Source organism: Aythya ferina (assembly GCF_964211825.1).
Source record: "Aythya ferina genome assembly, chromosome: 1".
Lineage (NCBI taxonomy): Eukaryota > Metazoa > Chordata > Aves > Anseriformes > Anatidae > Aythya > Aythya ferina.
The window spans coordinates 118,430,627-118,444,325 of record NC_140296.1 but is presented as its reverse complement, the minus strand read 5'-3'; the positions used below and the strand labels follow the sequence as shown (position 1 = coordinate 118,444,325).

Genomic DNA, 13,699 nt, shown 5'->3' with positions numbered 1-13,699 from the left:
CTGCATACTTCTGTCCTATGTTCTGTAACTTTTCATGATTCAATTATTTTGAGTATTTTAGATCTCTTAAAATATTTTTTGTTTATGATAGATACAGCTGAGGAAAAATATTGTTTTAAGGGCAAGGATGGCTATGAGTAGTTGATTAAAAATGCAAAGAAGATGCTAATTCACTTTTCAGAGTTAGGATCAATAAATCACAACTGAAAGGGCTGAATAGAGGAAATAAGCCCAGTTGAAACTGACTCAGCAATCTTAACATTTGTCTAAATCATTGAGCAGTTTGTTTAAAAAAAAAAAAGTCTAGGACAGATTCAAATAGTTCTTTGGGTTGGGGAGGATTCCACTTTTGAACTGGAAATACTTTCAGGCTTTTTAAAATTCCTACTACTTCTGTCCAGCAAAATTTTAACTATCCTACAGTACATCAATAAGAAAAACATATGTTCATTTTGTCTCTACACTTATAAATTCTAAAATCTATGTTCATTAAAATAAAATGTTATTGGATTGTTTTTAAGTGATTATTTTGAGTAACCCTGTGATTGGATCTCTAAATTTGGGCATCTGATGAAGAGAAAGAAGGCTTGTTTTGTTTAAAAAATGAAATAATTGTCTTTGAGCTTAGCTTCACTCTTCAGAGTGGAAGTATTCAGACTGTTTCAAGTGATGTGCTTGAGTCTCCAACAATTTTGATAGTCCTGTTTATCTTCCTTTTGCACATACAGAAAGAGTTTTTCTTTTCTCTTCTTTTTATTTTTATTTTTAATTGAGGATGTAATCTCAAGTTCACAGAGGTGAAAGACTATTTGGATATAGATTCAAACCCTTTAAAAACTACTTACCCTAAAGAATGTATAGAATCCTCCTTAAAATGTCTGATTACTAAAACAAGGGTCTTGGTATGTATGCATAAGAAATATTTAATAGAAATGTGCTATTTCTCCGAGTCAGAAAAAGGACTGCACAGAGAAACTTTGCCAGATGACACCAGGTCGTTAAGTGCTTTGTGAGAAAAATCTTGGCCTATCCTGCTTACTGATGAAACTTGCTTTCCACTTCAGTGAGGCCAACATTTCACTCATGGATGATGCCCTGGAGATTATCAAGAACATTAAGAAAAATTTCCCATCACCTCTGATTAATTACCCAGAGTAACAAGTTATCCCTTGGGCAACTTGTGTCTCAGCTATACATAAACATTGCTATGTGATTTTTAATCAAGTGCAAACTCTGCAACGAGCAGGATAACTTCACTGTTACAACAGTCACTGCTTAGGCAAGAAAGCAGTTCAACAAAATCTGTTGAGACTCTGATTCACAATGAAATTAAGTGTTATCCAAAATGAGGGTACCAGTTTGGGCTGTGCTGAATAACATGCAACTTAATGTTTGAAGAATTTGGGACAAGTAGTCTGACTGAAGAATTATAAAGGATGGGCATAAAATTGATCACTTTCCATTATGAGGTGTATGTGTATGCACACCTACCTAGCACTGGCATAGCCTGGGTTCTTCCAGACACTAGTATCCAGTCCTCGGCTACAGTGATCCCATATGCTCAGGAAAAATGAATATATTCTTCTGCAGTTAATGTGAAAATAGTTCTTGGAGAATTTAAACTCCCTACACTGTAAAGAACTCAGACTTCTACCACCCTGTGTTCATGTCAGCAGCCTGGTAGCATAAAGCTAGAATGATGGTCATTACTCTCTAATGAAGAAGAAGTAAGTTATGAACCTTAATGATTGAAGTGTGTGTGGGAATTGGGGGCATAAAGGGAAAGAAACACCCTAAAAAGGCTTTAGTAGAAATTAATCTCATGTATCAGAACTATTTGCAGAGGAACTTGGGAAACTATATTGGTCAGTGTGGAATGTACCCACAAAAATCTTGAATTCTTTCTATAGTACGAATACTGTTTTTTTTTTTTTTTTTTTGGTCTGAACATTCCTATTTATGTCTTCCTACCAGTTAATGCATTTACAGTATTTTCTACCCTCAGTGAGGACACACAGACAATTATCCAATTACCGTTCTTCATTATGTTACAATACACAAGTAACTTGTGAATATCACGGTCACATCAAAGTACATTGGCAGAGCTGGGATATGCGTCCTCCTTTGGCTGGGTAATAAAGCCATCACCTTTCCCATCACACTTTGCTGCATTTGTATTCTCACATCAGAAATAACTACATAAAAAGAATAGTTCTTGTTTAACTCTGCAAATACTAATTTAGGATATATTTTTGTTTTGCTGATTCCCATTTTTCAATGCTTTCCTCCCTCTCATTCAGTCCTAAGATGAAGATCTGCTTCTCTCAAAACTGATGTAGAGGCTATCTATGCCTTGAACTTTTCCTTTTCCTTTTCCTTTGTGCTATTTGTACAGAATGTGAGAAAGCTGGAATACTGGAGATGTAAATATCTCAAATCTGTATCATTCAAAAACTTGGTGCATGGACATGTCTGCACTTCTCCAAGAAGTGTTCTGTGATACAGAAGTGTAATTCATCGCACTTTATAGATGGGTAAACACAAAAGTGCAAAAGTTAAGTAACCATGAAGGCAATGTAGGGTATACAGAGATGGTCCCTAAACTCTGACCAAAAAAAAAAAAAAAAAAAGAAAAGGGAGTGTGTGGTGGGATTAAATTAAGAAATAAATAAGACAACCATAAAACCTACCAAGATCAGTACTTGAATTTATCCAGACAAAAGTTTGATTCAGAAGTGGCTCCTGAGTCTTTTCAGCTTGCTTGCTATGCATGCACTCCTGTCTGCCCACCTGTTGTTAATTATAACATCCTATAAATCTAATGTTAGAAGACTGGCAATGAGACACAGTGCCTGTACTGGCTTAGCGGATCCTCTAGGAAAATAAATTTTCAGGAGTTTATTCGTGGATGAGCTTCTGTGAGCCTGGCATTGTCATGTTCTGATATTTCTATTAAGAAGAACACAAGTGGATGTCTCTAAACAAATAATATCCTGGCTTTATATAGCCATTGTTGTTTCAAGCACCACATCAACAAACACTGATGGGAAGCTGTCATTTAATAAACAAAAATAGCTTGCTTGGTAATAAATATTTTTCTTAGAAACCACATTATTCTCTCTTCTGTGGATCATATGACTCTGCAGTTCCTGGATTTTTTGACTTTACAGGAGTAACAAAGAAACGTGGGAAATAATTCAGCATGGTGAAATCATTCAGCTTAGCAAAGCCTCTGCTGTGGTTAGAACAATTTAAAAATGTCTGATTTCACGCTTATGTGTCCAAATTCTTCTGTTTTTCAGGTAGCCACAACTCAGCTGAACTGCACAGTGCCACCTTCCTGAGATGAGGAAAGCAGTTAGCTTTGGCTGAATCACTTGGATTTCATGTCTCTTCAATGCAGAAGGGTGAGCAATATTTCCATCTCACAGGATGGGAATTAATTTCTTGTCTGTATGGGCTCTGAATACTTTCAAAAAAAAAAAAAAAAAAAGGGAAAAAAGAGAATGCCATGAATCATCGCTATTGACTCTGTTCTACATTGGCTGCCATTCAGATAACTTCCACTTATATTGATAAATAGGTTTTTGTAGTCAGCAGTGAAAAAAAACTCAATAGGAAAAAAGGGGAGGGGAAAAGTAACTTGAAGAATGGAAACACATACAAAGATGTATATGATTATATTATGTATAATGTGATATGTATGTCAGTGATAGCAGTTTAAATCTAGATTGGTTCTAAATACAAATCCTGTAAAGACATATGCACACAAATATTACAAGAAATGTTGTATTGCATTTAAATGGATATATTCACAAATGTGGAATAACTTGCTGACAAAGTCAAACTGACAGACCTCTCTATTGGCATTACTGATGACTAAGTTGGTCCAAAACATTTATCATCAGACTTTACTAAAAACACATATGCACTTGCATGCTTGTATGTGTTTGTGTATGAAATCACGTTTCACTCAAAGACTATAAGCAATAAGCACTTCTGTAAAAACAAAACAAAAATACCACCACCAACAACAAAACAAAAGAAAAACTCTGCTCAGTAGAAAGCCCTTCAAGTTTTCTAATGTGTGCTAAGAAGGTCATAAAAAGTTGATAAAAGTCAGGATTCATATTGTTTTACTGGGATCCTTTTACAAGTTGCTACGGATATGGATATTGGTATATTCTTCCATTTATTTGTTCCCCAATTATTCAATATTCTACAGCAAAGATTTTAGTATCCCTGTGTGAGAGCTTTTTTTCATAATGAAGCTCAATGTGGGTATGAATGTATTTATAAGGCTTCAGTGGCTATTGGCTCTGCTTGCTACTAAAATATGGTTTTGATTACTCTTAAACCTCCTGATTCAACCTACGTTGGGAAAGTTAAGCTATATTGTTTTTTACTGTTCACATGACACTGTGTATTCTAGCTCAGTTGAGATCCAAGGTAAAGTACAGTGGACCTGTACTAAAAGAAAAGCTATTGCAGCTGAATTGAAGCTGAAAAGTAGCTTAAAGAATATTAATAACAGAAAGGTAGTGAAAACAGTTCTGGTTTTAGGCAAACAACTTGTCAGTGGTTCAAAATGACAGTTTAGGAGACAGATAGGACAAAAAATTGCTGAAAGTATACAGGAAATATGAATCCTTGGAAGAAAAAATCGGAATGATGTTTGTTTAACAGGCAGGCTTTAAATGACCTCAAAAAAATTGTGTGCCACGTTGGTTACTGCCCTGTAATAGAATTTCATTACTTTGAAAGCAAATGTGGAGCCTGAGGCAACTTTGTTAGGTATACTAATAAGAATCTCTCTATTCTCTAGCTGATCTTCCTATGCACCTACATCTGTGTCTTTCCCTTTTCCTCTTGTTTGCTTTGATGATAATACAATATGCTGTTTACTTATGGATCACATCTAAAGCAGTTAATTCTTTACACTGAGTGTTTTCTCTGATTCAGTTCATCACAATTCAGCTGCATTGGTGTGCATTTCTATTTTTTTTAAATTGAAGGGAAAAAAGAAACCACAAAATAAAAACTGTTAAAGAACAGTGATGTTAATATATTGTGAAAGATGTGCATTTCTACTAGGGCAACAAAGAGAACACTGACAATATCTTGAATATTGATGTACCAGGAAAGGAGGGGAAATGCTGAAGCTGTATGAGAATAGAAAACTCTCTGAGAATGTTTGCTATGTACTTTAGTTCCAAAGCTAACTGCATCCTTATGGGCCAGTGGCCAGCCTCAGAGCTACCTCCTGTTTTTGGCATATGGTTTGGCAACTGATGGCTTCTGGTCTGTGCCCTAAGCCACACGTTCCTATTGCTGACTGACCACATTGGCCACACACTGTGCACTGTTCTGTTCTTTGGAGGAAAACATGCCACTGTTGGCCAGGGACTGGTAAGATCTCATGAATTCTGTCTTTCATGTTGAGCAGAAAATATTTTTAAAAAGCAAACAAACAAAAAAAAAACAACACTAAAATAGGGACATCCATCCTGCTTTGCAAAGCCTTATCTCAGTGTGCAAGTGCCTGAGAAGCAGAGGATCTCTCTCCCTAAAGAGCACCCTGACATTTGCTGGCTTCGGACATGGAGTTCTCTCCCCATATGGTTTGGGACTGGTATTTTCATGTAGTTTCTACCTTCTGTCTGTTAGAACTTTTGACAAATTGATTCTGTCAAAGCCAATAATTTTTCTCAGGAAATAAAACTTTGAAAGACTTGTTAATTGCATTGTTCCAGTACTAGATTTCTTCATTAAGTATTTTGTCCTCAGTGAGTTCAGCTCTTAATGTCAATGCTCCAAAGAATGTAGCCTCTGACATATCTATCGTGGTTGTACAGAAGTATTTTAACAGGCCATGAATCTGGGATGTTGTGTCTATCATGCTGATACTCTGTTTATGAAGGGAAAGGAGTGCACACTTGCAATTGCTTTCTAAGCATAAGTCCGTGTGCTCATAACACATTCTTGCTAAATTTATATTAATGGATGGAGACTGAATCTGCCTCCCTGTTAGCAAAATGTCAGGTCTTTTTGAGTCAACTGATGCTATACTTCACAGACGAATCTTCTTCACAGAAATATTTTTATTGGCAGGGAACAAGGGAGTGAGGGTTATCTTTCATAATGCATAGAAACAATTAAATCGTTAGGAAGAAAATTACCTCAGCTTAATACGAGAATGCTTTGCTGTAGCAGTTCTGATATCCAGACTCAACATCCAGTAATGAAGAGATCATAATAGTGCGGGTACTAAATGTGAAGGGTTCTGACAATCTGCATTTTCTTCCTTTCCTGGAAAGAGAAGGAAAGAAAGCATGTATGTTAATAATCTTCAAAATATTCAGAACATTAGAGAAATATTTTTTACTTTAGTTGAATAAATAAACTACAGAAGGTTTATTTTATCTTTCTATTTTAATATATTTTTTTGAAGTAATCAAATGTTAAACAGGAGGCAGCACAGGAAAACTGTGTTTAAAACCATTGCTCAGGTTACAAAGACACCATGAAGGGCTCACATTTTGTTTTATTTTTGTGAGTAATATTGTCTGCATTCCCACATGATCACAGAATCACACAGAATCACAGAATTTTCTAGGTTGGAAGAGACCTCAAGGTCATCGAGTCCAACCTCCAACCTAACGCTAACAGCCCTCCACTAAACCATATCCCTAAGCTCTACATCTAAACGTCTTTTGAAGACTTCCAGGGATGGTGACTCTACCACTTCCCTGGGCAGCCTGTTCCAATGTCTACCAACCCTTTCAGTGAAGAAGTTCTTCCTAACATCTAACCTAAAACTCCCCTGGCTCAACTTAAGCCCATTCCCCCTCGTCCTGTCACCAGGCACGTGGGAGAACAGGCCAGTGTATAAGCTCTAATTCATAGTAAGCTGTACGTTTTTTTTGTTTCCCCTCTTTGGACTACTTTGCATATTAGAAAGAATTACTATTTTTATTCCTTATAATGGTAATTGTTCTCTCATCAGCAGTCAGTTTCAAGCTAAGAAAGTACTGAAAGACTTGAAGTGAAAGGTGGAAAAACTAGGTTGAAAGCTGGTATCTTTTGTTGCAGAGTGTAAACTGTGGTTTATCACACACACAGACACACACACACACACAGACACACACACACACACACACACAAAATAATAAAGAAGACAACAAATTGCATCAACCAAAACCTAAGTAGGATTTTTTTTCTCCCCCCTCATAAACGAATAACAGTCGACAGTTCTGGAATGTGCACTCCTCTCCCATGAAAACATTTTTCCGCTCTGCCTTTTCCAAAAATCAAAAGTTCAAAGCTAGACTACTACACGTTATAAAAGAACAAATTTACCATGACATTTAAACAAAGACATGAGTCAGTGTATTCAGCTTTCTTGAGGGAAGAAGGAGTTGTGTTTCTTGTTAAGGCAAGGTTTGAAGTAAAGAAATTATTTTTGTCATTTTATATATCTCCTTATAATTATTTATGTCCAAAGATATTCTGTTTTACTGTACAATCAAAGTTAAAATTATTTCCCTTTCTGTCACTGATGTATTAAGGTTTACATAATTTCTCCTCAGAAAGCAAATTATTAACATCTTTGTTATATAACTGGTCATATGCAATCACAAACATCAATGTGCTTAGTATTATTTAGAATATCTGTGGCAAGCTAGGAGCCTCAGCTGCTTTTCTTTCCTATAAAGAGTGCTGCTTTTTGCCCCTGTGAATGGCACAAGCAAGATGACTGGCATGGAAATAGAGGACAGGCAAAATGAGGTGTCTTTGGACTGCTGTGGGTAAAGCAACTTTTATCTGGAATAAGAAGCATTTACTTTTGTGTTGCCTTAAATATAGGCGTATAACTAATATATCAAGCAGCTGAATTGCTCTATGTCGTTTTTAAAGCTGTCTAGGAAACTTGGAACACCATTTCCATTTATTTGGAGCAAGTGGCTGACTCATTTGTCTGCCTTGAAAAACCTCTACTTCTGTTCCTGAGTGAAGCAAGACAGATATTCTGGAAGTCACTCTTGTTGTAAAACAGCAGAAAAGTGCAGAAAGTCGCAGAGCTCCTGCTAGTATTGGGCCCAGTCATCCCCAAATGTATGTTTGACTTGGAGCATGTTAAGGGATGCAAACATCTGCTCGATACTGTAGTAGCTTTAATGTGTTCAGTTCTTTCAGGCAGATTGAATCTGCAGTCTTGTGGTTCAGGGCTGAAATAGACACAGATTGGTTGTTGCTAGACCAAAGGTCTGGTCTAGATTTACACCTTTGACATTGAGTATTAAGTTTGTTAGGATGGAACCAAAATCAGAAAAATTCCTGAGCTTGGAGAAAGCTGACATCTAAACCATATCCGACAGCTTTGGCCCACTATCAGGATTAATTTTTCCTTCATTAATATGCAAAGACTTGAGTTATTCCCTAAGAAGAGCAGTGCTCAGTATCTGTATAATAGATATGCTCAAATGCAAGGACACTTAAAATTTTTCTTCAATTTTTCTTTTTGAACCATATAGCTTAGCTATGAGGCTATAATTTCTGTAGCTGCAGCTCTCTTCCTGTTGCTTTTGTAAGATGATGTGAAAGGACCTTACCTGGCAGTTACCCATAGTCATAAGTTGTCTAAGCCTTTTTAAAACCCCGTTATATTTCACAGGGGAGCACAGAGGGTGTAAGGTAATTAACATAAATGTTTTTTTAAACTTTTCAAATGGAAAAGTCAGGATTTTTAGAAGTCAGGTTGTTTTAGAGGTTTTTAACTGGTTGTGCCACTGCATTTTAGAGGTTTCAAACTGTTTGTGCCATTGCATTTAATGTTGATTATGAATAAGATTATAGAAAATAAAGGGACACAGTCTGTGAGAAATACACTTCTAGTAAGGGAAAGGTCCACAAGCAGTTCTGTTAGGTACAGTTACATACCAGTGACAATGGCTAGAAGCACCAGGCACAGGGAGACTGCATTAGGTGAGCTGCTGTGTAGCTGAACCACGTTTTGATAACCACCGGAATAAAGACAAAACAAAAACAAATACTGCTGGATAGACAAACTCATTTAATTTTTCAGGTCTTTTTATTAAATTATAAAAGTTGTCAAGAAGGTTGTACTAGGATATACATGTCATTAATAGCTGGGAGTAATTAGGTGGCAATGCCTTTACAGAAAGAGGGCAACTGATTAACAGGCTAGTGATAACTACACTTGCTGGCCAGGTGTAGATGAGGGCAAGAAGGGGATTGTTTCCCCTTCTCTCTGGAGCCAGGCATAGTCCTTGCCTGTATGCGTCTTGGTTTGGGTGCGTGGGCAATACAGGCAGTAATACCCCATGCTCTGAAACAGGCAGAACCACACAGCCCAGCCAAATTTGAGCACCAGCCACTGTAATAACTATCACACCGGGCAGATGCATATTCCCCTGGCCCATGCTTCCTGCATTATACAAGCGAGCAGGAAAGACTCTCACCAGAGGTTAGGAAAACTGTGAGATTTATAACATTGGTGGTAGGTGGAACAAGGGAGACTGTCAGACCAAGGGAGCCAAATATTTTAAGCATCTGCTACAGGCCTGTGCCAGATGCAGGATACCAGACAAGATGTGCCATTTGTCTGTTCTTGAATGGAATTTCCTATGTCCCTAATACCAAGCAAACTCTGTTTATTTATAATATAACTACTTCTGATTTTGGAGAGATGATATACACCACTTTTCATCTTTTCACGCTCACAACAATATTTAAATGCCTAAAAAGTGATTTATTTAGCTCTATAAATTCTGTCAGGCTTGGCAGTTGTTTTGCTTTGTCATGGATGAATCTGTAAAGGTTGGCAAACTCCATTCAGGGAAGCTGAACTGTGTGGTTCACAGAAGTATGGCTTTCTATAAAGTTTGTCTGGGTTAAGGATGAGATCCAAGTTCTTTCAAGACCTGCATCAGCAGGCACTGGTTTCAGGTGACCATTTCCATGGGCACAAAAAGAAGAATGTCTTAAGATGCTGACTGTCCTCTCCTGAAAGTGAAGTTATATTCCACTTCTATGTCATAAGTAATAAGGGATCCCAATTATTTCCCAAAGAAATCAGAAAGAATTTCAAAGCAAAACTTTTTTATTTGAATATGTAAATTCAAAACTACAGCTCTTTGGAAACATGTATTAATTGTAAGTTCCATTTCCCTAAGTGAGGTTCTAGACAAAATTAGAGGGGAACATAACCTTCCCAGAGTAACAATGTCAGAATGAGATCGATTACCTGGGAGCTGCGTACCCCAGTTTTGAGTCTGTGTGCTGCTTTATACTGATACAGAAGACATAAGCCCCAAGCTATGCCTAAGACCAGGTAGAAAATCAGTGCTAGGGTGCCTGGGACTGGAAGGAAAATCCAACAGCCCCACAATACAAGTTTTTGGCTCCAGTACAGGCCAACTGTGTAGCAGAGTCAATCTTTCTTGGCCTCCTTTAACGTCAGCACCCTTCCCTGCCAGTGTGGGCACGGCTGCTTCCTCTGCTTCAAAGACGCGCCATGCTGGGCCTGTCAAACCTGCCAGCCTTTACCCTGGGCCCTTTCTGGTACCTCAGCATGTCCCACAGTCCATTTACAAGTGGACTGTGTCCTGATCACCTTGCTGCTCTAAGACTAAGACTTTTTGTGACCTGTTGCTAGCTCTTCAGTTCAGAAGAAACACCTAGGAGACTTCTGACAGTCTTCTTTGGCTTAGGCCCTCAATAGGCCCAAGTTCTCCCCCCCCTCCAGAAATCTTCAAAAATGCCTTGGCTTCTTCCAAGGACAGGATAAGAGAATTAAAAACAAAACCCTTAAAAAACAATAATAAAAAAAAATCAACTGTGAGATAGAAAAAGTGACAACTTCTTGTTTCAAATTTGCTGACAAATACTGAGAGCCCACAGAATTATTAACTGTAATCCAAGTTTTTCCACTGACGTTCCCTAGAACTTTCTAGGTCACCAGCTACATTAAAACATGTGCAATTAACTGCCTGCATAAACATGCTGCATGAGCTCATCCCTTTCTGTCTTAATTTTTTTGTTTGTAAATTCGAGGCTGTAGAATTTGCCTGTGGTATTGTTCTGAAGTCCAGCTTCTGACTGCAGTTGTTATTACAATAAGAACTGCAACAGATGTCAGAACTGAGTGAAAGCCCTGCCATTTAGCAATTAAAGTACAGACCACAGCCATCACTTTCTTTTCTTTTTTACAGGTGTAAGACCCCATATAACAGGAAACAAATGCTCACACTTGCTTCTAGATGTAGTCTTCTATTAGGAGAATATCCATATTTTTTTTCCCACTCAAAGGTTTTTCCAGTACACTTAGCTGTTCCTAGCTGTAGCTAGAAAAGATGCAGCTGCGTTTTTTGGCTTACATAGCTTGAGCTCAACCCTAAGCAACAGCTTAGTCAGAGCTGTTTTACAAAACTATTTCTCTGTAAACGTTTTCATTCAGCAGTCCGCATGTGATATCTTTGCTTCCTTAAAACATATGAGTGACTGTGTGCCTTATCTTCCTATTACCAGCTTGGTTAGATACTGATTTGGGAGGTGGTTCAAAACCTGGGGCCAGCGATGAGACAGCGCTTAAGGAAAGCTCAATTCTGGGGGGAAGAGGGGGAGGATCCTGTGATAGGCAGCCCAACAAGCTGATGCTGAGTGACAGAAAGCAGCAAATTGAGTGGCAGCTGGGTAGATATAGTCAGCCTGCAGAAGAATTTCTAAACCACCCTTGAGTTCATGGTTTTGGAGAGTGTTGGTTTGCAGAAGGACCTCAGGTGAACAGAACATAAGACAAAGGATCCAAGCTGTTTTTTTTTTGTTGTTGTTGTTGTTGTTTTTTCTTTGCACTCACCTTTTGGGGTGCTCAGAGTCTAGAGGCAAGGCCTTTGCTTGAGGCTTAGGACAATCTCTTATGTAGCTAAATCATGCAGCCTACAGAGGCTCCTGTAAGGAGGCTGCTGCTTACCACAGAGGTATAGTCCAGCCAAGAATAGCATGTGTTTCCTCCTCTGCATCTAGCACAACTGTAGCTAAGTGGTTGCTTATGTTCAGAAATGAATGAAATATTCAATGAAAACAAGAATCTTCACTGATGCGACCACTGCTTCTTAATCATTACACAAAATACTGTTGTCTTGCCCAAGCATGCCTGGCTCTCTAAGGATAATGGAGACAGTACAGTGTTTGGATAGCTGCTGTTTTTACTGAAGAGCGGGGAGGGTGTGCCTGTGTGAGGGCATGTTCACAAGAGTTTTATTTCCAGAACAAAATAGGTACATCTGGAAAGAGCATAATCCAGGTTGCCAGACTCTGGCACTGCTACTAGAAATAATCCCTTCTCAGGAAGGTACCAAAATGTGGCTGTCTGGTTTGCCCACAGGTATCTGGGCATTTTTCTTGGCAGGCATGAGTACTGGCAGCTGTTTGGCATTTTGGTTCCTGCCCCAACTAGTGTCTATTCTTTCTTTGCTGAGGATGGAAGGATATGCCTGTGGTTAAATCACTGGCCCAGGGATTAGGCAAAGTGGGGTCTGTTCAGATTTTAGTCTGCATCCTTGGCCTGGTCACTTAAGAAAGAATTTTGAAAAGTGCTCAGCACCCACAAACAGGATCAGATTTTTCAAAAGCGCTCTGCTTCCACTGAGGCCGTGGCCAGATGATCAAAGGAACTTTTCAGAAAATTTGGCCGCAAGAGCCAACGCGAGAGCTACTGGGTGCTGAGCACTCCTGAAAATCTGGTTCTCATTTAGGTGCCCTGGTGGGAACTAAGCTCTCCCAGTAGCCCCCATCACGATGGGAAGACACTTGAGAATCTGGCCAGCAGCAATCCCTTGAAATGTTACACCAGCAAATTTCTCCGTGCCTCAATTTCCTCTAAAATGAGAGTGACGTTGCCAGGGTGCTTGTAAGGATAAATTCATTAATCTACTGTATGTGATGTTATTGGATGCTTCTACAGCAGCAGAGGGAGGTGAAACATTTGTAGTATAATATCTTTCCAGGCATACCGGTCATCTACGTAAGCAGGAGTGTGTTAAACAGACTGGAGCACGAGTCTAGGAGTCAGCTTTTCTGCATGCAAAATTTTCAATCCGTCAGGTTCAGAAGCTGCTCCTCTTTATTTTGCTTGAAACCCCTAATTGTGAGTCAGGGCCCTCCTATAATAGGGGATGTAACAAACAGATGAAAAAGACTCACCCTGAAAAGCCTTTACACTAAACATGAGGTGGGGAAAATACATTGGAAAGAAATGATAAAGCTGCTCTGTTCAGCTGTTTGCCTTCTGAACTCCCTGCCTGTTGAATACAGTAGTTTTATCGTACTCTTTCCTCACATGATATTCTTTTCTCACATCCCACCAAAGTGTTTAGTGGTTTCTTAGGAATTTGGGAGTCTTCAAATTTGAACTTATAAAGAAAGTAGACAATCTTTTCAATAGATACCCATATGCAGGAATGTTTTTGGCAGGTGCTTTTTTTCTGGTTTTAGCACCAAAGAGCCTTGAATTTGAAATGGACATTTTATTCATCTTTGCTGTTAAGTTCACAGTGGCCTCAATTTTGCCTCCAGATGGAGAAATCTGAAAGGTCTTGTGCCTCCTGCCGTGTGTGCTGGAGCAGCCTTCCTCCTCCTTCCGAGCAGCCCCTCCTCACAGGATGCAACATTTTCTTTC

General features: G+C 38.7%; 1 protein-coding gene across 1 annotated transcript in view; it reads right to left on the bottom strand.

Moving 5' to 3' along the window:
- Positions 1 to 13,699, bottom strand: part of COL8A1 (collagen type VIII alpha 1 chain) — a 92,690-nt gene that overhangs the window by 70,411 nt on the left and 8,580 nt on the right. Inside the window, exon 2 of the mRNA XM_084522796.1 lies at positions 6,180 to 6,309. The gene's annotated coding sequence lies outside the window, so the exon portion shown is untranslated. The remainder of the gene's footprint in view (positions 1 to 6,179; positions 6,310 to 13,699) is intronic.